General features: G+C 41.3%; 1 long non-coding RNA gene across 1 annotated transcript in view; it reads right to left on the bottom strand.

Annotated features, from left to right (window-relative positions):
• Positions 1-1,500: 1,500 nt before the first annotated feature.
• Positions 1,501-26,179, bottom strand: part of LOC132655822 (uncharacterized) — a 62,195-nt gene continuing 37,516 nt past the window's right edge. The window contains exon 3 of the long non-coding RNA XR_009593698.1: positions 1,501-3,058. This is a non-coding gene — a long non-coding RNA (uncharacterized LOC132655822). The remainder of the gene's footprint in view (positions 3,059-26,179) is intronic.

The following is a 26,179-nucleotide window of genomic DNA, read 5'->3' as shown; positions in this document are numbered from 1 at the left end:
TGATGCTGCAATTACCCAGCCCGGCGGAAGCATGGCGTCCATCTGTGTCTGTGTCTACCCCGATTCTATTGACTTCTTATTCCATAGAAACGTTAACTTGAAAGAAAATCCATCCTTTTTTGGCTAAGGAGGATGAGGCGTTAGCTAATTAAATTCCTCATAGGCCTCCCTCCTGAAGCAGCAATACTAAATCCACAGATAAGTTGTCTTGGCAACCACTTTGGCGACTGTTACCAGCTTGCTTTTACAGCTTGTGAATAAAGATGTTTGAGAGTCTAAATTGCCAGCTGAGGTCCAACTGTTTTCCCCCATTGCTCTTCCAAAGAAGCTGGACACTAATTGATAACACAGCGCACTGCGCTTTTGTTTATGTGTGAATAATAAAGCCACGTGAACAGCTCAGCCTTTGGATGATTATGCATATTATTCATGCTCTCAAAACGTAATAAAAACACATACTTGGTATCAGTTTTCCAATTAAAGTTTATGATAATTCACTCACAATATTCTTTATTCGTTACAGAGATGAAAGAGTATATTGTGAGACTCTAGCCCCATGTGGCATATAGACCTTTGTTCAAGTGTGGATTGCTTTTGTTATGAAGTCCCTATTCTTCTATCATCTTGTTTTCATACAATCTTTGTGGTCAGATAGTGAATATCTACCTATAATAATAAAATTCTAGAACCTAGAAAATGTAAACCTAACAAAGGGTTAAAGGACTTCTAGGAAAGTTTAACTACAGACTCCATCAAGCCTGAAGACACGACAGACAGATGGACACACACACACACACACACACACACACACACACACACACACACAGAGAGAGAGAGAGAGAGAGAGAGAGAGACAGGACTATAGTAGACTACATTCATTATGGAATTCCAATCAAAGAGCCAATTAAGATAATATTAAGTATGTGAGTAGCCAATGGACTCTGCCATGAAAATTTCAGTATACACAATGTCTGTTATCAATGTGTAATTCATAATAAAAGATCAACTGCTTTAGCTTCCACTGAGTGTCCACTGTTCATATTTGGAGGAAAGAGGCTTTTCCTGTCTAAGTATTTTTATATGTTGCTCTTTTCCCACATTTGTTAGTGAAAAACAAAACAAAACAAATGAACAACAACAACAACAACAACAAAAAACCCAAAGAACAAAAATCATGACTGTTTTTTTTTTTTTTTAGGAAAGGCTGCAAAACACTAGAATGGGCCCCTTTTCCCTCTCCCTGTCTCTCTATCCCCCTCCTGTCCTTCTCCCTGGTACAATATATCGTGCTCAGCTCCTTTGGGAACCCATTGCTTCTGAAGCACAAGATGGAGTGCTGAGTTAGAGTTACTGATTTCATAGGGCTTTGCAATACCAGTGTGATGGAAACAGTGATCAACATGATGGACATTAAACTTCATATGCCTATGGGACATTGTAAACCTGGCTAATCTGCTAGCGGAGCTCAATTCCTAATTTCACTTAAATTTACATAGCCACTCCTGAGTAGAGGCTGTCTGCTGTACGGAACAAGATGGCAGGCTAGATAAAAAGAAAGGAGCCTGCTTCTCTTACTCCTGCTCTTTTCTTTTTTCCTTTCTACCATCTCAACCCTATTTCACGTTTCATCTCTGTGTAATAAAGTAACCCAACCAGACAACACAATCACTGTCGTTCTTCAAAGAAAACACAGTCACATGCCTTTTAATGCAATCTATTTGGAGACAGTCTTTTTTTTTGTTTGTTTGTTTCTCTTTTTTTATTAATTACAGTTTATTCATTTGTATCCTCCCCCGTAGCTCCCTTCTTCCTCCCCTCCGAATCCCACCCACCTTCCCTCTTTCCCACCTGTGCCCCTCCTCCAGTCCACTGATAGGGGAGGTCGTCCCCCCTTCCCTCTGATCTTAGTCTATCAGATCTCTTCAGGAGTGGCTGCATTGTCTTCCCTGGAGAGGACAGGAGCTCCACAAGGAGAGCAATAGATCCAAAAAGTCTGTGCACAGGGGTCTTTTCTGAGAATGATACTCCAGCCAAGGACCACTCATGGATATGGCCTGGAACCCCTTCATGGAGGTAGCCCATGGCAGTTCAGTGTCCAAGTGGGTTCGAGAGAAATGGGGATAGGGACTGTCTCTGACATGAACTGATTGGCCTGCTCTTTTGTCACCTCCCCCTGAGGGGGGAGCAGCCTTACCAGGCCATAGTGGAGACAGTCTTAAAGCAGGTAAAAGTATTAGAGTTTTAGAGTTGGGGCAGAGAAAACCCTTTGTGTTAAGGAAGTCTGTGGTCTTCCCATTCCTTCCAAAGTGCTTCTTCTGAGTCCCCTTCATTACAGCTTCAGGCAGTCTTCACTGAGCATGCCTGTGCCACTGACACTGCCGCTTCTCCAATAGTTGCAGCCTACTTACTCCTGTGGGTTTCTTCTTAGAGATTTTGTGCCAGCATCTTTCAGAGCTTCGGGTTATACTTGACTCTTAAAGCAGGATCACGGTTTCTTAAAAGCTCTGTTCCGTGTTTCTAGTGTCCCTGTCCCCATGGTATCCTGACGACATGGATCTCAGTCATAACCGTAGTTTCTTTCAATATTTTTTGGAAAAATTTAATAAGTATTCATAGAGAATTTCATACACATATACACTGAAATATGATTCTCTCTACCCATGGTCCCCCACTTTAATTTCCCCCGTGTCCTTGATAATACACATTCTTCCCAGATTCATGTCTCTTCTTATCAATAACTTAGTAAGCCCAGTTAATGGTGTTATACATGCACAGGAGTGGGGCTGTCCAATGGAGCATGGGCAGCACCCCAGCGGCCACACCCCCAAAGATGAATAATTCCTCCTCTTCCCTGCAGACATCAACCGCCAACAGCTTCTCAGTTAGAGATGGGGCCTCAGGAGCTTCTTTCCATCTTTGTTGGAATTGTGGCTGGCTTGGTCTTCTTCAGACAACCACAACGGGTGTGAGTTCCATTGGGCAATGCAAACTTTTTTTATTTTTTTATATCTTGGATTCATTCATCACTCGAATCACCACCACCTTCAATCAGCTGGTGCTGGAGGGAGACAAAATGAAATAAGAAACGGGGTTGAGTGCACAAAGGCAGAAACAGACAGAGCTTAAAGAAACCCTCCGGGAAGCTTGTATGTTTTCTGGAAAACCTCTGTCATCTGGTCTAGAGTCTGGCTGGGAGACTATGCTTTGGGAGGATTTGGAATCTCGGGTCCTGGAGTCATGTCCTTCACCAGTGGTGGCTAAGAGCGTCACACTGGACCAGAGCTGTAGACGCCCACTGTTGCTTATGATTCGGCTTTCTAGATAGCAGCGAGTTCATCACTAAGCCAGTAGGAACTGGAAGGCAGAGGTTATTTTTATTTATTTACTTTCTGTTTCCATATGTCTGTCATCGCTGAATACATGTTTGTTCCAGGGAGGAACCAGTTCATTGGTTATCCAGGTGGCCAGCCCCCCAAATCACATACATATGAATGATACTGGATAGACGAAGCAGTTTACATTTATGTATTTCTCTGTGTGTGTTTGTAGCAATACAACTAATTAAGAAGCTATGATTTTGAGAGGGAGCAAGGTGAGTACATCAGAGGGATTGGAAGGAGAAAATAGAAGGGGGAAATTATGAAATTTTAATTAAAAGCTGCTGTTGGTTAAATAGTTTACCTTTTTAAATTTTTTTATTAATTGCACTTTATTTACTTTGTATCCCCCCTCTAGTTCCCATCCTCCTCCCCTCCCAATCCTTCCCTTCCTCCCCCTTCTCTACACATTCCCCTCCCCAAGTCCACTGGTGGGGGAGGTCTTCTTTTCCTTATTTCTGACCCTAGTTTGTTAGCCACTCATGAGGAGTGGCTGCATTGTCTTCCTCTGTGGCCTGGTAAGGCTGCTCCCTGCTCAGGGGGAGTGATCAAAGAGCAGGCCAATCAGTTCATGTCAGAGACAGTCCCTGTTCCCATTACTATGGAACCCAGTAGGAGACTGAACTGTCATGGGCTACATCTGTGCAGGGGTTCTGGGTTATCTCCATGCATGGTACTTGGGTGGACTATCAGTCTCAGGGAAGACCCATACCTTTTAAACCTGTGTGGCAATGTAGGCTTTACCTATTGTTAGGATTCAGTTGGCCATTCAGAAACTTTCCCACTTCTCCAGCTCCCTGATGAACCCTTTCTATATTTTTCTGATATTGTGGATAATTTGTTTCTAGCACTCTGTTAATACCCATGGTGTAGAATCAAATCAGTTTATGAACGTTATCATGTAGATAAAGGAAAGTCCATTTACTCAGTATTCTGGTGTCCTCTCTTTCAGCCGTTGTCTGAGTAACTTCCCTCCATTCACAGAATAAAATGCTCAGGAGGTGAGGTCATCCACACGTAGAGATGAGGAAACAGAGGCTTTGGGAGTTGGAGCGCATTTGGTAACATTTCACAGCTCACGGTGGTGGAGTTAACATGTGAGCCAGGGTCTGTCTGTCTGTCTGCACTTACAGCTCTCACCACTTTCTACACATTTAAAACCCGAAAAAGCAGGCTGATGTGAAGTGTGCAACCCACACTTCATATTTAACATTCCTTTACCAAGGGCTCTTAAGTATTCATCGCAGCAGATCGGCCAAGAGTTGGGACTGAAGATATTAGTTCCTGTCTCTGAGGGAAAAAAAATTGATAGTATCACAGCCTATTTTCTTCATGAAGAAATAAGGATTCTATCATCTAAATATGTTTTATTGTGAAGTGTGTGGAAACTTGCCTGATCAAGTTCACGTGTGTTTTGTTTACCGTAAGCATACATGCAAATCATGTCTTGAAACATGACTTTTGTTCTTGATTTTTTTTTTCTTTAGGATGGAAAAAAGAACTTCATTGTTTGAAGATATGTGTGTAACAAGTTAGAAACACTGAACTTACCAGTTCTTTCTTTCTTTCTTTCTTTCTCTCTCTCTCTCTCTCTCTCTCTCTCTCTCTCTCTCTCTCTTTCTTTCTTTCTTTCTTTCTTTCTTTCTTTCTTTCTTTCTTTCTTTCTTTCTTTCTTGAGACTCTCACTGTAGAGTGGATCCTGGCTTTGGCCTCCCAGTTCTCCTACCTTAGTCTCCTGAATGCTGTGACTGTGGGTGCTCACCACCGTATCTTGCTTTCCATGCAGTCCCCCTCACTGCTGCTGCTTTTCTCCCTCCTCCCCCTCCTCCTTTCTCCCTCTTCTTCCTTCTTCTTTGAGACAATGTGTTATTATGGCTTTGAAATCATGATGCTGCCCAGGCTAGATCTGAACTCACAGAAATCGTCTTGCCTCAGTTTCCTGGCTATAGCAATACTACTTTAGTCAAAGTTACCTTAGCCAAGGCAAACAGCCCCTATAACTGCAACCTTCCCATATGGGAGTTATACAGTGCATGGTGTGATGGATCTGACAGCCGTTCCCTGAAGGAACCGAAGATTTAGGGATGGACTTGACACAATCTATACTTTCTTTAAGTGTAGTATTTTTCCTGACCTTTGTCACTTGTTTTTCTTCAGGGATAGATAAATCAGCAGCCTGGTGTTCATGCCTGCAGCATTCTCTTCACCATGAAACACCCAGACATTTTTTTTAATTTATAGGATATTCATTTTTCTTGAATATCAGAAAATACATACCCGGGTTTTGCGTAAATTCTGAGAAGCCTGTTTTAAGGACTTGCTGCATCTGTCACGGCAGAGTGGCCACAAGGTGGCAGTCTAGGTGCCCACCGGGTGGTTGATCTTACCCAGGGTGCTTAGTTACATGCAGACAGTGGGGTAAAATGTCTGCCAGGGTGATGGCCACGGAGACAGGGCCATTAGCCAACAGGGCAGGAAAGGACTTTTTGATGGCGTTTAAAAACCCTAGCCACGTCACACTACCGTTTGAGAGTGCCAGGCTTTTCAGAACGCTTTGCATGCAAGAAGATAAAACCCCATATGGTTGAAGAACCAAAAAACAACAACAACAACAACAACAACAAAGAAACTTCTCTGTTATTCAAAGTCACTGGTTCTCAACTTTAAAAGTACGTTAGAATATCCTGGGGGAACTCTTAAGTGGCTCTCTGAGGCAGCGTCCCAGAGATTAATTTCTTAAAGTACTCCAGGTGATTCTAAAGTGTGTTCAGGGTTAAGAACCATCTCTTTAGTTCTTCTCAATTTATTCATTCATTTACCACATACTTTCTCATGTCAGCCATGAGCAAGGCAATAGTGCTGGTGTAAAAGGAGATTGTTGCCCCCTAGAGGATCTAGCCAATTAGTTATCCAATCAATGGATGTCGACTCAGCAAAAATTTATTAAGCAACTAATGGGACAGCTTCTGCAGTAGAGGCCGAGGAAAAGAGATGGCAGAGACTTCTATGGAGTCTAGTCTGTGAAATGTACAACTAATTATCATATGTGTGTGTAGTATTATTCGTACTTTACTTTGTAACAGCTTTCCACAGTAACACAAGGCATTTTCCTTACCCAGTAAGTGTGCAGGCTGATGAGCAACCAGATGGCATTACCTGAAGTTCAAAGAAGAAACATCATGGTGCACGAACGAGAAGCATAGTGCGTCATACTCGGGTCTATGGATTCCATGGTTACTGCCCCTTTTAAGTTAGGTATTAAGATCAGGGGAGAGCCAGACAGAGGTGGCACATGCCTTTAATTTTGGCACTTGGGAGGCAGAGGCAGGAGGATTTCTGAGTTCAAGGCCAGCCTTCTTTACAGAATAAGTTCTAGGACAGCCAACGCTATAGAAGAAACTCTGTCTCAAACAAAACAAAACAAAACAAAACAAAACAAAACAACACAACAAAGATACTTAAAAAAAAAAGATCAAGGGAGAATGATCTGTTTGATTTCAGAAGTGAGGCTGATTGTCCCTGGATGTATCTGTGCATTTCTCCTGAGCTTTCTCTTTCTTGAGGAGTGTGACAGGATGACCATTTCTGTACATGCATGTAGAAGAAACCCTCTTCAGTCAGCCCAAGGTCTTTTCTGCTTCTGGATTTAAGAACATTTGCCTTTTAAAACCACAGTCCTCTACTTCTACCTAAATGCTAATCAAAGACCCTGTGGATGCTTTTTGTTTTGAAGAGAGAAATGATAAACATTTAATTTGGTGGGCAGATGTGCTCGTTATCAGCTTCTGTCAGTCACAGAGAGGTTTAATTAGGGAACTAGAAATCTGTTGAAGTGTATATTAAAGGAGCCAGACAAGTCTCATTTTCAGAGGGCTCCATTCTGTCATCTAATAGAGTTTGAAGCTAAAAGTGCCATATGAATGGGGAATAATGAACAGGATAGTTAATGATGAACATGTTTTAAGAATTAACTGTGCCAGGCATGGTGGTGTGCACCTTTAATTCCAGCACTTGAGAGGCACAGGTAGGCAAATGGCTGTGCATTCGAAACCAGCCTGGTCTACAAAGAGAGTGCAGGATAGACAAGGCAACAGAGAGAAACACTGTCTCAAAAAAAAAAAAATTAACTGTATGGTTGACTTGGAGAGCTGGCTCTTAAGAGAATGTTGGTGAATCACCAAAATATGAGCCTTGTGTAGGGCAGCAAGCACAACGAAGTGTCCCAAGGCTCCTGCTAGTCCAATGAACCATGGTGTTTCTACTGCACAGGGGACTCTAATGTAGAGACCCTTAACTTGGGCTAAGGACATACCAGGCCTTGCCCTGAAGGCATATACTGTCTGGATTGTTCAGATTTAGGCACTACAGCCATGGAAGAAAGAACACTAACACCTCCAGATGCCCCAGCAAAAGACTTTCTCTGGAAAAGAACTGGCATATACTTTAAAAGAGAACTGAGGAACTGTAGAGTTTTAGGCTGCAGTTTAAGAACAAAGTCTTGGAAATACAAACAGGAACACAAGCCCTCAAATAAGCAGGCATCTCTTCCTGGAAGCAGAGTTATGCCAGTTCTGTCTAGCTCCAATGACAATGGCAGACCAAGGCTGAAAGTAACAAAATAGCACATTCAGCTCACTCTGATATGGAAGACCATTAAAATGGCTGAGGACTGAAAGCTGCTTCTTTACAAATTCCCTATTTTCAGAATTGCACAGGAAGATTATATCAGGAATGTGGAGGATGGATTCCTGAATTGGGTAATAAGTTACCTTGGATGAATATTTCTGAGATTAGTTAGTTATTCTTGATACCCATCTCGAGAGAGTTTGTTTAATCTACATTTGATATTTTGAAGTCTGTGAGACTGTTTATTATATTGAGCTAGGCTCCATCAGACAAGGTAGAACAGCTGATTGAGGTAGAAAATTATCCATGTTTGTGTGACCAACAGGAGGTGTGTGAGCAAAATTTTCAACTGGTCTTATTCCATGAACATATGTTTTAATTTTTGTATTTGCAATGTCAAATCAGTTGTGTCCAGATAAAACAGAAATGTCCCATACAACCTGGCTCTATTCTACTTCTCGGCCTCTTCTTGACCTTGACCCCTCATCGTTTACATCTGAATCATGCTCAGAGAGTGGAGGTTTTCCAAATACATTTTTCTTCATGACATTTTTAAGCCTCCATGAATGTTACGTCAGAAAACTAGGTGCTTCCCTTCTCTACTGCTATCAGTCCATCCAACACCATTGCTTCTTGCTCCCTCCAGTATTTCATCTACAAGGGAAGCCGTCCCTAAGCCCCTGCTACTCTCCAGTACATAGTGCTGCTGCAATACATTTCTTTCCCTTTCCTTTCTGGTAGCTATTAATAATCAACAATGGTACAATGGTACCTTTTATTGAATTGACTTGTATTTAACTTCAGAACCCCTTTCTATGTCCTTCTAGGTAAATACTAGTAGTGAGCCAGAGTTGATAATTGAGATGCATACTTTCTACTACTCTCAATATGGGCATATGTCACTTCTGAGATGTTTTAGATTATATTTAAAGGGCTTATGGACCCTTATTTAATAAGGCCATAGTAATTACAAAGAGAAATTTTTCCTAACTTTACTAGCATCAATGGAGTTAGACATTAGTCCTTTAATATACAATTAAAGTGGAGGACTTGGGTAAGAGAAGGGTGGGAGGAGGAGAAGAGCTCCTTAGCTTCCCAGTATGCACCAGGGCACAGGGCATGAGTTGGCTAAGTGGAGAATGGATAGAGGAAGCAATGACATATGCTTTTCTAGAAGATGGTTGCAATAATGCCACATCTCTAACTCTTTAGTGTAGGATCTGAAGTATCCTTCTCTGGCAGGAAGGATATCTATCACCTTTGAAGCCTTCTTATTCTTATTTACACAGTTCTTTATAATAGCCTTCCTGTTCATGGGAAGTGCATACCTGTCTCATCTCACTGCCTTGGCATAGATTTCTTATCATTTCACTTTAAAATACCCACTTACCAATGGGATCTCTGTATAACTTTCTCTACTCCAGATAGTTCATGCATTTGATACTAGGGATCTCTGTTCAGTAGCCACAACCTCCTGACCTTTGTCTACCAACATCTTCTAGGAGGTCACACTGTTTCTTTCTCTGTGAAGGGAGCTTGCTTTTGAGAAGCTTGTCAGTGACAAGTTTCTCTTCCGACCTCCCAGCACTTTGGGAGTCTTCAGTGTGAAGCAGAACCAGTGGGTGACAGAGCAGACACTGGAGACATAAATGATTCTACCATCCACATCCCATTTGATTTTGGAAGGATACTGAATGCTAATCAGCTTTCTTGCTTTAAAAAAGAATATTTTAAATGATTATACTTGCCTCATATGATTTGGGGGATGATTACATGCTGTTCCCTTAGCAAGCAGGAACTTATAAAAAGTTTTTGAATAATTTCATAAAAGGACCCAAAATATTCTGAGTCTAAAGATGAAATCAAGGCTGAGTCATCTTACCTAGAGGAAGTATCAGAAAACTTTGTAGGAAATAAATTTTGTGCAGGTCTTTGGTACAGAGGAATCCAGGTAGAACAAAAATAAAAAAGTGACATTTTTCAGTGCTTGAGGTGAGATCTGCACAGCGTGGCCATGTTTTGGGGGGAGATGATAGAGGGTACAGAAAAAAAAAGATGAAAGAGAAGTGTTGGGTTCCAAGGGTGGGACTAAGATGAAGATCTTCTCATGTACTTTTCTTTTCCTCTCTGAGGAAGACAGAACAGGCTCCATGTAGAGTCATTCATTGATTTCTGGGCCAGCTCCATCACTGGTAGGTAGGTGTTCCTGGGAGTTTGGAAATGAGCTGACTTATGGAAGAGGATCTGTGATGTAGATGTGGCTAACCCTTCCCCTTTCCTAACAGGCAATGCTTTGAAGAGTCACAGTGGCTCCTGAAATACCTGCCTTAGTCACTTTCTTAGTGAGGAAGTCTTTGAATGCTCAAGAGATATGTCAAGTAGAAGTTCTCTTGTCTAGAGACTGAGAACTGAGTAGGAGCCAAGCCTGCCATGAGGACTAAACAGACGACTCTGCCAGAGTTGCTTAGAATTCACAAATGTGGGCAGGACCAGAGGACTGGAGGAGACTCAGAGATGAAGACAGATCAGGCAGGGAGCTGGGGTGATAGCCTAGTCAGAAAGTGTGAAGACGGAGTCTGAGCCTCAGTATCCATTGAAAAGATCTGGTTGTACAGGCATATGACTAAAACCTCAGCCCTGGAGAGGCTGAGAGATTCCTGGGGCTCACTTTTTGCCTACACAGAGTTCTAGGCCAAGTCATAGATGCTATCTCAAGAGCAAGGTAGACAAAAACTGAGAAATGACAGCTGGAGTCAACCTCTGGCTTCAATGTGTGTATGTACAAGTACACCTTCACACACACACACACACACACACACACACACACACACACACACACACTTTACATAAAAACAGGTGGAGTACCAAGTGCTGAATACCAGCTCTCAGCCCTAGTTGTCTCCTCTGCCACTAGATGCTTTCTTCAGAATAATTGACAGGAAGAAAGACTTTTGAACTACTGAGCAGCAACAGTAGCTTTGTGAAGCCTGTTGTCTGCAGAATCATTTGAGAATGGTTGCCAGTTAATGAGAGAAGAGTTGTGATTTGTACACTGTTAAAGAGTTTGGTACAAAGAAGCTTTACTGTTTAGAAAATAAAAAGCATGCTTTCCTGAGACTCTGTAAGTCTATGTATAACACTTCCTTCACTCTTCTTGGGTGCATTGTCTAAGCCAGAATATACTATTACCTCATCTGACAAATTTATGTTTATTTATGTGTAAGTCTCTGGTCCATGGGGTATTGCCTTCCACAGAGCAGGCACACAAAAAATGTTTGTTGAATTTGGATTCTTGAGCTCCAAGTTTTGTTAGTTGTATGTCTCAAAAAAAAAAAAAATGGACAAGTCTTTTCATTGCACAGGATATGCCTACCTGAAATCTAGTTAACATAGCTAACATTTATCAAATTCTTATAATTAGGCAGAAAACAGTCCAAATTCTTTTCGCACAAACTCATTTAACCTTTATGACCAGCTTATTAAAAGACCAAACATTTTCATTTTTATGAAAATGGAGGCACACAGAACCTAAGCAAAGCCCTGATGGTTTAAAATAGAAAGCACGGAAAGTAGACAATGTAGGATTTGTTTACATATATGTCTGCTTCTTTTAGGCAGAATTACGTAGTGAAGACTATTACTCTCTACACAGCCTAGGCTCATCTCAAACTTTATCTTCCTACCTCTACCTCTTGAGTACTGGGATTACAGGTGTGTTTCATCACACGAGGTTGATGACATAGGGTTAAAGTTTAGGTTGTGTCACTCCAGCACCACCAAAGTCAGTTAATTCAGTATTCTTTGAGCAATTTCATGGGGTTGAATAAGTTTAAAACATAGCTAAGAATTCCTGAATGCTTTTCATGTGACCTGAAATCATTAAGCATGTAAATATTGTCTCTTTTAATCCTTGTCTCAGCCTCACAGCATAGGTACTATTATTAGGCATGCTTTATTGATGAGTGGTGGAACAGAAGACCTTTGAAATTAGGTCAACAGATTCTCAAGCTTACTACCTCCTGTACATGACCATTCTCCCTGTCATGTGATGCCACAGGAACAAATGGCTCCCTTTCACGCACTTGCACATGCTACCCTAATGAAACTGTATTTGGATTTGACTTGAAACTGGTTGTCACAAAACATGTTTGCCTAGAAATACCTTGAACTATCTTTTATGCTTATCCATTGGCTGAAGATTGGGCTTAAAGGGAAAGTTAGAGGTGACGTAGAAAGTCATCCTTAGGAAGCATGATGGGAAGGTCTGAAACATCATGTTTGAATAGGGATGAGGTGAGGTCTTGGTTTACCATGCAGCTTACTATGAGAACTTGGAGAAGTCACTTGCACTCCCAATGCTCACACTTCCCCAGTTTCATTTATAAAATTATATGATAATTATTCTGCCTTAAGAATCTTAAATAATGATGAATGAATGTGACACACATAAAGCCTTAACTTTGTGACTAATACAATTGTGTCTTCTCCTTCTATCCCTGTTTTATTCTCCTACCTTTTCCTTCTCTTCATCTTTCCTTCTCTTTTATTTCATTCTCCTTTGTTCTTCATTATTAGTATAACTTCCTAAAGAGGGCTTTTATTGAACAAGTAGAGTTAGGATGAGAAAAACAGTGCAGGCCTCCTGTGCCTGATGAAGCTGAGCCTGTCTCAGTGGGGTATCAGACCATCAGAGGTCCCATGAAATATATGCTCTTACTCTGAATCACAGAGTTAACCCAAAATATAGGCAGGTCCAGCCTGTCTCAGGTCTGGAATATGTATAATTTTGGACCCTCTTTTAGTTAAAGAACACATTATCTGAAAATGAGATTTTGTCTTAGACTTTAATGTGGATTAAGTTAGATCATATAAGATATAATTCGCTTTTCTTTTATATTTTTGTACTTAACCAAAATAGAATCTAGCATACTCCTGAAGTAATTTTTGATTTAATAGTTAGACTGAAGCTGAGAGTTGTGAAGCACAGTTTAACATAATAAATTTGGTTTTACAGAAGGAGGCAGAGTTTGCTCTGCCTTTCTTTTTGTTTTGTATGTTTGAAGTCAAAACACTCTCACTGGATATAAGAACAAGAGCTGATAAATTCAAGAATGTGCAAATGCCTGGGGCAGCAACTCAATGCGAGGAATTCTCTGGGACAGGTAGGATGATGTGAGGCAAGGTTGAAGGTTAGGAGGAGCCAAAAATTCACCGTACTGACTACCTACATCATCTGGGCAAAGTGCTCTTTAAGAAAACAATCTGTCTTCACTGGTCTGGGATCTTCCTGGGTGCTTTAAGCAGACCACCAAACTGTTGGTGATGCTGAACAAAAATATATTTTCCACTGCATGTTTTGGTCTCTTGTACTCCCTTTCTCAAATGGGGACCAGTTGCTGCCTGCTTGACAGGGTGCTTCAGGAGAGATTAATTAGCTTAGGTTGGTAAAAGGGCCTCTGATGACGATGGCTAAGTATATCCATCATGTAATTGCTATTTCTCCCCTAAAAATGTCCACTGAGTTACTAACTAGCCATTGTCAAAGTACTTTGTCCTTTGCTATTTTACTGTTTCTTGAAATTACCTAGGATCTGTACTAGTTCAAATGATGTGTATTGCCCATTTCCTTGGTTTAATTTTTGAAAGCATGGGCATTGTTTTTTTTTTTTTTTATCTACTGCAACTTGAATAATTAACAAAGTAAACATGGCTTTGGGTGTCGAGACTGTCAGCAACTAGAGTTATTTAGAAATTTTAATTAAGAACCGTGCTGCTGTACTTCATGTGAAAGCTTATTATCATACCCAAGCCCTCTGAGAACTGTGGGCGGCGGCTCCTGACTGTGTGTATGCTCATGTAGGCCTTCAGGGTGCAAACGAAACATGAAGAAAAGAGCCCAGACCTTGTTTGGCTTGGTTTAGTGACTACTTTCCCACCCTGCCCATGGGTGTGTGCTCCTGTGTGCCTGTGTGTTTGCAGAGCTCAGTATCTGGAGCCTTCTTTCGTTGCTCTTCATTTTTTTGAGCCAGGGTCTCTCAGTGAACCTGGAGCTCACTATGTTTGTCCCACTTGGTTGCGTTTGCAGGCCATTGAGTTCCTAGGATCTACCTGTCTCTGCTCCCTTCAGAATGCTTGGGGTTGTTGTACAGACCTCTACTTGGCTTTCATGTCGGTCCCTGAAGCCCAAATTCAGGTCTTCGTGATTCCACAGGAAGCATGCTACCCACGGATCCATCTCCCCAGCCTGGGCTTAGCTGTCTGATTAACCTTTTCACATTTTTTTTCACTCTAATGTAGATATTTTCGTTAGCTCGAATCACATATCATATGTTAAGTGTCTGCTACACTGTTGGTTATTAAGTGAAATACTTAATGTATTTCACGCTTTTTTTAATCTGCAAGTCAGTGAGGTCTTTCACAAGTAACAACAGGAAGGCACAGAGAGGTTAAATAAGATGTCTAAGGTCACGCAGTTATTAATAAGGAGAGAAAAGAGTCAGACTCAAATCTGCCAGATTCAAGTCTGGGCCCTTTCTACTCTGGCTCTTTAACAAAATTTCCAAACTTTCTCTTCAGAACTGAGTCTTATCACCTAAATGTCAACTAGTGCATTTTCTGAAAAGTCTCAGAAGATCATGGATCTAAATGCATGTTGTCTCTTGGACTTTGGTATTACATTCTACAGCTTTTCCAGGGCTTAATTTCATTTTTTCTGTGCTCCAGGGGTGAGGGGGGCATGTAATATGTTGCCTACTGAAAGCACGGGATTTGGGAACAGCTAGAGTGTAGTTCTCCCTCTGCCTTGTCCTATATAAGTCATCTTGTACAAAATTTAGTGCTTTTAGAGCTACATGTTGCTGATATGAAGATTATCATAGAGACTATACAGGAAGTTCTTAGCACTTTAAGCACATACAATACATGCCTTTTGGTTAGGTGGACAGAAGGAATGAGTCAGTAAATGACAGGAAACTTTGCTCGTGTAAGCGGTCATTTTCTAAAGTTCTTATTGCTCAAACTTGTACTCACTATTAGTTCAGTAAGTAGTCAATAATATATTGAATTTTAAGGTTTCTGAAAGCTAAGTATGTATGGCTGAATCCCAGGGAAACTTCTTGTAGGAAAACCATACTAAATTATGTTCTTGTGGAATATTCGTCTTTTTGACAATCATTGCTGTGAAGGCCAGAAAATACTGGTATTAATAATCATAAAGTGCAAAATTCTATTGCGGTGTAACTTCCTTCATTCTATCTCGTGTGCAGAGACACAGTGATGCAGGTAGAAGGCAAAGGGGATGGGCAAGACTTGAAACCATAGTATGCTTGTTAGGCTTCCAACCTACCTTGCCCACCTCTCTGTGTGGCGCTTTGGTCTCTGAAGACCTATCCGATATAACGACTACAATGCTAGGGAAAAGACCCAAAATCAGAGATGGTCTTGTAGAAAGCTTACTTTGGGACTGGCTGGAATCTCTGGAAAAGCACTTGCCCCACAGTGAAAAGGGGTTTCAACAAGCTGAAGTTGATCCAGCTGGCATTTGTGGTGCTGGGATGGTTCTCTCAAGCTGTCCTTTATTGAACAAAGCAAGCCAAACTACGAACCCCTATGGATTGTCTCTCGGACAAGAATGTACTGCTTAGCAAGCCAGGAATAGAAAGTGATTCTTGCGGAGGTGCTTAGCTGCAAGATGACACAGGTTTCTGAGCTGTAGGAAGAAATCTCAGCTGAACTCTCCACAATGACAGTGAAAGAAAATATGACCTCTTATACCAGAATCGGGTCCCCCCCCCCCCAGCTACTATTATTATCATCTCAATTTTACTGTTGGCAAACCAGAATCTCTGAATTAATTAAGTGTCTCAGCTCATATGGCAATTGTAGGGCCTCTCTCTCTGTGCATTTACCTGTCTGTCTGTCTGTCTGTGTCTGCATGTATATGTGCAGCAGTGTTTCTAGTCATATCCTTAGCTGATTCTCTACTTGTGACTTGAGAAGAACAGCAGAAAGCCATTGCCAAACACTTGATTATCAAGCAGTTTCTATGAGCCAAACTTTGTTGCTTATAAACAACCCCACATACTGAAACACAAACTATACCTTTTGAGTACCACATACTAATTTTGTTTCACTTCCACAAGTATCGATTGTAGAGATGTGTATTCGCTAGGGATTAAGAATCAAGCAGAGCACATAGATTATTGACAAGCTTGTGTTGAATCTTGACATTGTTAAGAATGTTTTGCAGAATCTAAAACCAGAGAATTATTTCAAAACAACAGCCTGTTCTACTATCCCAAATTTGAGTAGTATTTCCAAAAGAAAGGGATAATGGGAAAGCTTTAAGATTATAAGTCCAAGCATAAGATACCCCAAATCTTGTATGTAGCATTCCTGGGCATCATTATCAACTCGTACACTTCCAGGATGGCACTTCTGAGTCACATAATCTCAGAGAAGCTCAGTAGCTACATAGCAGTCTATGAATAACAAGGCTAACCTCCAACTGTCTTCTGGGGAAAAGAAGAACCTCACTTGAACCATCTCCTTATTCTTAATTGGTTTTTCAGGCTGGACTTCTCAATGTCTGTGTAATCTCTCCTAGGCAAGAACAACCAGCCCTAGCCTCCCTCTTCAGATTCAAAGTGAGAGCAGAGTTGGGAAGGATGCTGGCTTAGAAGGATAAGCCTACAATTTAGCTTTCTGCTAGCTGGTGTACTGGCCTGACCTTTCATTGGCAAAATGAGTTGAGAATGGGGGTTAGAACTATATTATAATTATGAAAAAGTGTACATGCTTAACAAACCAAGAGAGATGTGGAAATACTCCTGAGCTGGAGAGCTGTGCAAGCATGCTGAGCTCAGAAAAACACGGAATTAGCTTTTACTTCCAGGAAGAGGTAGGCTCACAGCTGTTGGACATGTTGTGAAATGAAGATGAGACACCTTCTCAAGTAATTCTCCCAATGCCCACACCCCTTCTCATTTGTTTGCCACATTCCAGTTTCTATCCTGCTCCCAAATACTCAAATTCAGTCCAGATCAAAGACAGCCGCTGGCTATTGCAGGTCCAGAAGCTTGCTTCTTCCTATCGAGTGACTTAGTCCCAGAGTGTTCAGGCATCTCCCCATGTAGCCAGTTATCATTAAGTGCAGCTTTTGTGAGATCACAGGTACGGTGCACACATAATGACTTCTTCCTATGCCCTGCGTCTTTAACACAGAAGACTTAAAACCATGATGCCACGATGGTCTCAATGCTGTTAATGCTAGGAATTCAGAGTTGGTTGGGGAAAGAGGGAGGGAGGGTGGGGCCAGGAGGAATTGAGGGAGGGCGTTACAACCGGGATATAAAATCAATAAATTGTAAAAAAAAAAATAAAATAATAATAATAAAGAAAAAAGAGAATGTTCAGTGCATTGCTTAGTCTAATTTATTTCCTTAGAGGTTGAATAGGGTATTTTTCAGTATAGAGGCGGGAAAATACCCTTCTTGGGTTGTACTGCTTCAAGCAGGCAATTCTGCTATTATTAGTACATCTTTGTCTTCACTCTTAGTTGGTGGATTCAGAGCACAGACTTCAAACCCCAATTCAAATCCCTAGCCAGTACCTCTGTTTCAATTCTTCTATTCTTAACGTAAAGGTTTTCTTTCATTTTTTCTTTTGTAACTATTATGTCCTTGAAGGGGGACACTAAATTTTTATTTATTTACTTTTGATTCAGATCACGTATTATGGAATGATCCTGCAGTCGTAAATTGAATAAATAAAAAATATCTGTAAACATCGAAATAATTTTAGCAAATGACTATTTCCATGTGAAATATTTACAGCTGAGAAACCAAACAGTGAATTAATGCTGGAAACGAGTCAACATTGCTTCCCTTCAGCTCGTTCTCTATCTACCTTGGAGAAGCTCATGACCCTCAAACTGTCTGCTTGTCTACAGGCTGCTCTCACATGCAGGATGCCTTAGTGGACTATGGGGCTGATGTAATGATGAGCTGTCTTTTCACAGGATCGAGATCTTAGAATGTTCACTCTGCTGCATTTGGAGAAAAACAGAGGTCACAATGAATGATGACTGAACACAAATTAAGTTGTCACTTCTTACTTATTTACCAAGAAGTGGATACTTACTGTGCTGCGCACAGTACACATCTTATCTTACTCATAAGTTAATACCGCCATCTTTTTTGTGCATTTGAAGAAAGAGAGGCTCCTGGGGTAGTTTCATTTGCAATCAAGCCTACAATGGTTATTTCCCACAGACTGGGAAAATATTGGCATTCAGACATGGCCAGAGAAAGCTTTGCTGGAAGGGGTTGTGTATATGTGATGTCAAAGTTCTCCCAGGCCTCAGGTGCTGGCGAGGGCCTCAGCAGGCAGAGCTCTGCTGAGAATGCAGTGAGGTTGGTGGACGGAAGAAGGATCTGAACTTCATTATTTGATCACACCTCAGGAGCATTGGAGGTCCCTTCCTTAGGCCACTCGCTTGCGTATTTCCTTTCATAACTTCCCAATTCTCTTTGTACAGAGTCTGTGGCCCAATCAAAGGCCACCTGACCCACTTTTTTTTTTTTTTTTTCTGTCAACTCACCGCATACCTGTTCTCTGCCCTGGGGCTGGCCACAGTGGGAGACTTCAGGCCTTGCCTTTGCTCTTTGCCTTAAAAAGCGCTGTCAATTCTGTTCAAAACTCTAAAACTCTCATTTCTCCTGTGTCACCCACCCCAATCTTTTTCTTTTTTATCATATATCTCCATGCATTTCTTTCTCAAGACAGACACTGTCACTGCCCCAGGGCCAGCTGGCTCTGTGTATCACCAACACAGACAGACCTTGCTCCTCTCCATCAGGGCACTTCAATTGCCATGCAGCTACACACTCACCATTTGGTTCAATGACTGATATTTGACTTTCTCTTGAGACTGTAAGTTCTGTAAGAGCAGCGACAAGAGCTCATATGGTGTCTGTGATCAGACACATGTGGTGGAAGTTTCACCTCACCCTCTACAAAGCCCACTCTCCCCTGTGTGTGGCTAGTCTATGGCAGCTGTTAAATCAATGCTGGTATGACTCTCTTGAAGGGAATTAGCTCAGCTCAGAGCCACACATACTTTAGGGTGGAGGAAGTGAAGAATGATACTGTAGGATCATACAGCCCTAACTGTCATCAAGGCTCAAGCTTCAGGCTGCATACTTCTCTTCAGACTTCCGACTCCTTAGAGAGCTTTGTAGGCCAGCCTGCCTACTTGACCAGGAGCTCACGTCCACAGTAAATGTGCCTTTGATATTGGTGTGGGCTGGGCAGTAGTAAGAGCAATGGCTTTAAAATATATTGTATAATCTAAAGCCCGATTCCAACACAAGTTAGCTCTGATAATTTAGTATGTTGAACAGAACATGTCTTTGACTGGGACTTTCCCATTTTTAAAAGGGACAACAAAGTTACAGTGTATTTTTGCTGATAGGGAATAACATATTCCCCATTCCGCATAAGTACTTTCGGTAGTTTCTTTTTAAACTTATTTTGGGGCTAGGGCACAGTGCAACTTTTCAAGTGCCAACACCTGAAACCACTTCCTGGGTGGCCTCTGCTAATTTTTGATAACTGTGGTTTGCAACTCTTTTCTAAGCTAAACATGTTTACTTCTGATCTTTACTTAGCCTATGATATATATTTTTTTTAATTTTGTGGTTCTCAATGCAAAGGCCCAGTTCTGAACCGTGGGAAATAGTTCGGTAACCTTAATTATACTTCAGCTTTGTCCCAAGAAAACTTATAGGTTCAATCAGTGAAAAGAAGTAGTGCCAGGAGGTGAGAAAGTTGAGAAAAGTAGCTTTTTCTAGTAAGAGAAATACTTTACTCCTCTGTGATAAGTCTGACTGTAGTTCTAGTACGAGTTTTTGAACAAAATGATCATTTCCCTTTCATCTCTTCTTGAATCTTTGGCCAGAAAACTGGCATTACACAAACAGGAATGCTAAGGAAATGACTCACCAAGGTGGGCTTCCAGGGCCCTCTAAGGGTTAAGCTACTAACACTGAAGACTTTTGAAAATGCCATAAGGAAGCCGGGTGGTACACACCTGTACTCCCAGCACTCGGGAAGGCAGAGGCAGGCACATCTCTGTGAGTTTGAGGCCAACCTGGTCTACAAAGCAAGTCCGGGACAGCCAAGGCTACATGGAGAAACCCTGTCCAAAATAAAAAAAACAAAACAAAAAGCCATAAACAAACCTAGTACTATAGAATCTTCCTGATATCGGCATATGCGTATAAACATTTAAGTGGAGTAACTCTGAAATAAGAGAGGAAATGCCTCAGTACCTGGCTTATGTTTTTAAGTTGTTGATCAGTGCAATACCAAAAATCCTCTCCAAATTACAGACTGTTGCCATTGATCTTGTCAGTGCTCCAGAACTTGACGGTAAGATCCTATTGCTAAAGATTAGCACACACTTGAGTCCTGAGATGTGGATAAATCAAGCTAGTGCTGATGTAGAACCTTCCTCCCTACTGGCTAGCTTTCTTAGTGCTAGAAGGTTCTATCCACTCTACTGAGGGAGAAAGGTAATGACTAGTCTTACCCAGGTATGAGATACTGTGAGGTACAGTAATGACCAGCCCTGCAAGATATGCTTACTCAATGGTGGCGGAACGTTAAGGGAGTAAATAACAGCTTTTGGATTTAAAGCCTGCTCCACAAACTGAAACTCATGCCTGATACAGTTAGCTGGGCCCCTGATCCTCAGCTGGCTGTGCTACAGGCATTAGTGGAGAACCTAACACTCTTATTCTGTTAAATGGACATAGTACTAAACCTCCACCTAAGTTTCTATCTTCACACCCACAGATTGGTGCATCTCTCAGCTCTCATCAGAGAAGCTTCTGTTTGGAGTAGATCACAGTTAATACAGAGACCTACAACTGGTCAATGTACAGAGAATAAGAGACTACAGAGTACTCTGTTCTAAATGTGACATCTATAGCACACCTCCCTCGCCCCAAATCTGAGGGATGTCATAGAAGAGGGGTTGTCAGATTATAAGGCAGATGCAGTGCATGTCTACTGAAAAAAAGAGCACACACAAGGAAAAGTGGCAGATGAATAGGGAAGGGATTGAGAGGAGAGAATTTGGAGGATTGAGAGGAGAGAGTTTGGGTTTGATTAAAACACATTATATGCATATAAAAATTCTCAAACAATGAAAAAAATAAAAATATGGCTAATTACATATTTTTTACTTGCAAGTTAAAAAATAAGGTGAATTAAAATAAATCTAGCTGTGGGAGCATCTCTGGGATGAGCAAGAAACATAAGACAACAGAAACTCTCCGGAATCTAGGAGGATGACCCTAGCTAAGGCCCCTAGCAATGGGGGATGTGGAGCCTGAACCTGCCATATTCTGGAACCAGACAAGACTTCCAGTGGAGGGATTGGGCCACCAACCCTGCCACAAAACTTTTGACGTACAATCTGTCCTGCCTTCAAGATATGCAGGGGTAAAGATGGAGCAGAAACTGAAGTAACAGCCCACCAATGACTGGTCTAGCTTGAGGCCCACGCCATGAGAGGGAGCCACCCCTGCCACTGTTAATGATATTCTGCTATACTTGTGAAAGGAGCCTAGCATAGTCACCATCAGAGAGGATTCAACTGATGGAAACAGATGCGTGTATTTACTTTACATCCAGACCTCAACCTCAGTTTTCCCTCTCTCCTCTCCTCCCAGTAGTTCCCCCTGCCCTATCCATTCCTTCTTTGTTTCTCTTCAGAAAAGGGGAGGCCTCCTATGGATATCAACCAGCTTTGACATATCAAGTTGCAGTAAAACTAGGCATATTTTCTCCTGTTAAGGCTCGATGAGGCAGAAGCATCCCAGAAGGGGGAAAAGGGTCCCAAAGGCAGGCAACAGAGTCAGAGACAGGCCATGCTGCCCCACTCCACCATGCTGTTAGGAGTCCCACTTTAAGACCAAGCTACACAGCTGACTTAGGCCCTCTGCACGTGTGTGTGTATATGTGTGTGTGTGTGTGTGTGTGTAATCATTGTTTAGCATGCTCTCTGGTTGGTGGCTCAGTCTCTGTGTGCCCCTATGAACCCAGGTTAGTTGATTTTGTAGGTTTTCTTGTGGAATCCTTGTACTCTCTGGCTCCTACAATCCTTCCTTCCCATCTCTCACAAGATCCCCCAAGTAAATAAATAAATGAATTTATTAAAAACAATAACAACAACAAAATGAAGCTAGTTATCATTTTTATACTTCATTCATACACTTGCCAAACATCTTGTGTTCCTGGAATATTTCAGGTAAGACAGTGAACCTTCAGGTGTTTTATAGTAGATTAATTTTGTGAAGCTCATCACTGAAGTCCTAGATGCACCTAACATGGGGATAGAAACAACTGTGTAATTAACATGTAGCATAAATCTTGGCGTGTGTCATGTCAGGTAGTCTGAGAATGTTTGGTAATCATTTTTTTTTAAAGTCTACTGTTAGCTTTTTGATTTCCTAAAAATGTTTGCATATGACTTTGCTGGTTCACATTTTCATGTTTATCATGTCCTTTTTTCTACTTACTTTTAGTTCATTGTGTTCATCTTTCTCTAACTCTTAAGAAAAATTATATAGAGGCCTGAACATTTTTTTTTTGTCTAAATGTAAGTATCTAGTGGTAATACATATATATATCCTCTATTGCTGCCTTAGCTGTATTGGCAAAACTTTGAAATGTTGTATGTCCGTTACTTGAAATATTTTAATGATTCCTGTGGTTTCCTCTTCTATCCAAGTAGCTTTTTAGAAATATTTTAGATAATTGAAATATTTACACAGATACATCTTTATTACATCACAATGTCTTTCCTTTGTGATCATAAGTATACTCTGTAACTACCAAGGGATACTGGGTGATACAGAAGGGATGTGCTCACCATGTCTTCATCCCTGGATCAAGGATCCACAGGGAATTCCTTCTCACATCCCGAGGATTTCTGTATGCATTGTGAACTTCTCTTTGCTACTATGCCCTGCAAATTCCATGAAGCACATTAGTAGCCCTCAACTCTAATCTATACTAGATAAGCCCAGTTTCCTCCTTGGATTTCACCTACCTGTGACAGGCAACAACCTTGAAAATTCCTCCAGGAAGGAAGTTAAGAAAATATGTTTCTCTAATTATTACAGTTCTGTCCTGATACTGTACTCTCCCTCCACTCCACAACTTGCTTCATTCGTTTTCCCTGGCTTAGTAGAGAGATGGAGTATGGTCTTGAGCATCAGTAGAGTAATAAAAATACTTTTGGAAGTTAAGTTTAAAATAAACACTTTTTTTACTTTAACAGAATGCATTTAGTTAATTTTTATCAGAGGTGTTTTTATAATTTTAACTTTTCTTTTCAAGTCTAATAATAATTTCTTCATGTTTATGAACTTGGAAGATAAAAGTATTATTAATCTATTTCCCCTTGTATAAGTTCCCATCACTGAGCAATGAGATTGCATCTGTGATTCTGCCTAAAAGCTTTCTAACAAGACTTTCACTTGAGTCTGTTTAAAGCAAAGAGCCAGAATCGAGAGATGTTTAACTTTATAGCAACTATGAGTGCTTTTCCAATTGGCTTACTTAAGTACAACGTTATCATCTTACCATCTTTTTCTGGGAAGACATGGACAAATGCCTATTCACCTTGACAGTGTGAAGGGACTGTAGCTAGCCTGAGTATGGCAAACACGGCTCTCACAGGCCTTTCCCTTCCCATACGCCTTCTTCATTGCTAAAAAACATTAGATTACATTCCTAAAGCTAGCCACTGAGGTCCATTCCCTTATTTGACCACTTCCTCTTTCTAAGGCTGACTACTAAGGTCCAGTTATCAAAGTATTGAAGTCCAGCAATTAAAAGCCCCCTTGTGGCTGGCCTGATTAATAAGCCCAATTAAAATTAAACATCTTATCCTAACACACTATTTCCTTTTTTGCTTTTATAAACTACCATTTGCCCACACATTTCTCTCCTCTCTATCCAGAGGCAGTCCTTTGTCCCTCCAGGACAAATATCTCTCCGCACCTCCCTTGTTCCCTTTCCCCTCTCCCTCATCCTCTAGCTCCTGTTTTTGTTTCTCATTCCCTGTACTTTGATCCTCTGGGACAAATAAATCTCTTTTGTGCTGAGAACTTGGTCTTGGGGTGTCTTGAACTGAATATCAATCCCTTCCCATGGAGCTTAAGACAGACCAGAGAAATGGTTCCTCTAATGTCCATGCTGGCAAACCAGTGGGTATAACTGGGGTTGCTTGGAGGGGCACGGTCAGAAGTAACGTACAGGAGTGTGGGCAGCATATGGGTAGATCACAGAGGGGTTGTTTCCACCACAGCAACTGTTAATCTCTTCTGTATCCTGGGGGAGGGGTGGGGCCATCCGATGCTGTACTGCCCTGTGAGGCCTTCCTCACCTCTATAATGGAATGTTAATAGGCTCAGTCCTTTGAGGTCTCGTGGGGCAATCACGCCTGCTAGGACTTCATGACCATGGCTGTTCAGCCAGAAGGACAGAGGTCCACTCTGTGGAACAAACGATGCATCCACCCTCTATTCTCCAACATAGTGTGTCCCCTGGTAATGTACTGTGTTCCAGTTCAGTTACCTGCCTGAGGTTCATGGGAGTAAACATGAGTTTGACGTGCCTGATTGAGTATTTTCCATTTTGGACTTGTCTGTGTCTATATGCAGGATGAGTCTGTGTCTGTGCTTTAAGATAATTTTCAAAGTCGTGCTCCCAAGAGTCCACCCACAAGGGAAGGGTCTTTATGTACAGTGTTTGTTTAGCCATCCTTGTTTCTACTGCCTGTTATACATGTCTACAAAAGTGATTGTTTTTTTCCTATGAGATTTTCCTTTTTCTAGAGCACACGCCCAAATTACATTAAACTCCTTTGTTATCCACACATTCAACTTTTTATCCTAGCTAAATTTAAAAAAAAAATGTTTTTGCTAGTCGGATGTTACCAACACCATATTTAGTGTTAAGCCAATACCCAGAGAGGGAAACATGGTAGTTGTTTTTCTTCCTGTTAGTCTTTTATATCCATTTGAATAGTAGCATTTGCTTCGGGTGTTTGATAGCTTTTGTTTATTTATTTATTTTAACCGACTGGTTCTTTTACATATTTCAAGCAAATAAGGCTGGAGCAGTGAATTCTGAACTATTCCAACTTCTGTTGACTTATGTAGATTCATTTGCCAGCTATAATTTAAAATCACTCATGGCAGGGCTTTTGGGGAAAATTATGCTTCATACCCTGGAGGATATAAAAATAAGCAACTGAAGCAACTGCCTGGTAGAAATCCCCAGCAGAATTATGTGCAAAATTAAATGACACCAAAAAGGGGAAGCTTTTGTGAAAAAAATATTGGAAGGTAATATGAATACTCAAAGATGAAACAGGTGTTGGTTGAGATGGCTGGGAGATGTTTTCCAGAAAGACTGTTGTCAAAGGAAGATCATGTAGCATTTGTCTACTGACAAATGTTAAACTTGTGGTTTGCACCCCATGGCAGTGTTGTGTAGGGGTTCCTTGAAAAACAATAGGGTGTTGTCTTGTGTGACATCTATCTCTTTTCTGTTTGGTGCATGAGCTACTGTGGCTTCTTTTTCTCAGTAGGCAACATCTTTAAGGAGTCCCCATCCTATACTTCAGTCATTGCTTCTTTCCATACAGGGCTGTCCATGGGACCTGGGCTTCCAGGACTGCAATGGGCTTATAGTCAAAGACCTATCAAACAAATCCTATCATATATACAGGGTCTCATTGAATGTGATCTTTTATTTTCTGAAGGTATAAGCCAGGCTTCCAAGGACTGACCCTTGCGGTTCACTGGGTGACAACCAATGCCTGACCATATTGTGGAAAGAGCCAATCCCTGACACTATTTATTAAGGACACTCTGCTATTCTTGATGACAGGAGCCTGAGCATAGCTGTCCTCTGAGAGGCCCCACCCTGCAGGAGATTGAATCAGATGTTGAGACTCACAGCCAAACACTGGGTAGAGTATAGGGAGTGGGAGTAAGGAAAGAAGGACCTGGAAGCAACAGGAGCTCCACAAGAAGACCAACAGATCTAAGTAAACTGGGCCTAGCAGGGCTTGCAGAGACTGAAGGATCATG

This window comes from Meriones unguiculatus, chromosome 8, assembly GCF_030254825.1.
Source record: "Meriones unguiculatus strain TT.TT164.6M chromosome 8, Bangor_MerUng_6.1, whole genome shotgun sequence".
Taxonomy (NCBI): Eukaryota; Metazoa; Chordata; class Mammalia; order Rodentia; family Muridae; genus Meriones; species Meriones unguiculatus.
The sequence above is the reverse complement of the archived record's forward strand: the minus strand, read 5'-3'. Positions and strand labels throughout refer to the sequence as shown.